Consider the following 2273-nt stretch of genomic DNA (forward strand, 5'->3'; position numbering starts at 1 on the left):
ATATATCTCTGTATTTCAGAAAAATAGATTTTGTTCAAAGTTTGTTTTCAACTATAATGGAATTAAATGGGAAATCTCAAATATTTGGAAATTAAGCAACACTTATTACTCCATAGTCAATAAGTCATAGAAAAAAATCAAAAAGGAATTTTGAAAATATTTTTTAAAGATTTATTTATTTTTATTTGAGAGGAAGAGTTACTGCTTCATTCCCCAATTGATTGCAGTGATCAGAGCTGGGCCAAGCCTAGGTCAAGAGCCTGCAACTCCATCTTGGTCTCCCAGGTAGAATAAAATGTGTTGATAAGATTAGGAGCCCAGTATCTGTTATTGAGAGTTTGTACAATGAAGAGAAGATTTGGAAGGGCAGAATAGCTTTGCATTTATCCTATAGGACATATGGAAGATCTAACCACATAATCCCTAGCCTGGCCTTTCCTTTGTACTTCACTCTAAATAAAATAAAAATAAAAAAAAATAAAAAATTAATTTGTAAGACATCTCCATTGGGTGTCCCTAAACACATTAAACTAAACATGTTTCAAATTCTTCCTAACTTATCACACCATCTATACCAATAGCACCATCTATGCAGTTGCTCGAAATAAAAACATAACTATCCTATCCTCTGTAATCAATCAAAAATATTTACCATATTTTTACTTCCTAAATTCTCTGAATCTTCCATTTCTTTATCTTATTATCATTACTGCCTTTTAATAGACACTCATTTTTCCATGCACTACAGCAATGATTTTTTCAGATAATTTTCTGCTTATCGCATTGTTTCCTTAAAATATATCTACCATATAGTTTTAGTGATTAATTTGAAATTCAGACATAAACATGTCATTCTCATCAATGCTATGCATCAGCTAATGAATGAACATAGTTCAAATGATTCAACCAGGCTTTCCAGCTTTAGTCCAGTGCCTATGAAAATTTGATTATCTTCAGTCTTTATCATTTTGTTAGCCCATTTTGCCTCTGTGCTTTTCTCTGTCTTCTCATGTCCTCCTAACCATCTCCATTCATGAAGCCCAACTCAGTATCTCCTTGGAATGCTATCTGTATGAACTCATTCTTGTTTGAGTTGGAGTAGATAGACTCATTACCAAGATGGACAGTTCTTTCTTATGTATCCATATTGTACTAAGAAACAGCTAATATGTCTCTCTTTCTCTCTAGATTGTGAATTCCATGAAAATAATGTTTGTGTCTTTTTTGCCATTGTAGCCCGTCTACCTCTGCAGACCTTGACATATGCAAAAAACATGATGAATATTTGTGGCATGAATGAATGGATGAACAGGTGATTGTGGATAATTACTGGTAATGCAGAGAACAGACTAAAGTGGGGAGGGAGGATCTTGAGGAAATGGCATCAGTTTAGAAATGGTCCATGTGGGAGATAATGAGGCTGCAATAATTATTTTAAAATTTTAAAAGAGATTTATTTTAGTTATTTGAAAGGCAAAGTGTATGTGTGTGTGTGTGTGTGTGTGGAGAGAGAGAGAGCGAGCGAGCACTTTTCTTCGCTGATTCACTCCCCAGTAGGCTGCAATGGCCTGGGCTGGGCCAGGCTGAAACCAGGAGCCCAGAACTCCTCTTGCATCTTCCACATGGGTGGCAAGGGCCCAAGAACTTGAGCCATCTCCTGCTGCCTTCCCATGCACAGTAGCAGGGAGCAGGATCACAAGCAGAGCAGCGAGGACTTGAACTGGCATTCCAGTTTAGGAATTCCAATACAGTGCATGAGGCAGCAGTTTAGCTCACTGATGGAAGCTGAACTTGGAAGTGGAGCTGAGATTTGAACACAGACATTCTGATATAGGATGTGGGTATCCCAAGAGGTTTCTTAACTGTTGCACCAAAAGCCTGCCAAATTCTTTAGTGATTTTGGACGGGGACTTGACCAAAAAAAAAAAAAAAAAAAAAAAGAGAGAGAGAGAGAGAGAAGGAATAGTATCCAACTCAAAGTAAGTTTAATTCTGGGCCACAGCAACTGGTAGATGTGATTCTGAATCATTATGCTTTTCTGGGACTGAACATGTCAAATCTTCTCCATTTAGAGTGCCAACTAATGAATTACAGCTGCCTAGAATGCTGTGTAAGAAAGATGTTAAAACCAGATCTGAGTTCTGTGAAAAAAAAAAAAAATGGGTTCAATCCATTATTAATATTTGTCATAGATACAGAAGGTAGTGTTATTGTATGAGGGTAGAGGATTTCTCAAAGGTGTCATTGGCCCTTGTCCTACTCAACACTTGTAT

The sequence above is a fragment of the Oryctolagus cuniculus genome, chromosome 3, assembly GCF_964237555.1.
Source record: "Oryctolagus cuniculus chromosome 3, mOryCun1.1, whole genome shotgun sequence".
In the NCBI taxonomy this organism is placed as follows: Eukaryota; Metazoa; Chordata; class Mammalia; order Lagomorpha; family Leporidae; genus Oryctolagus; species Oryctolagus cuniculus.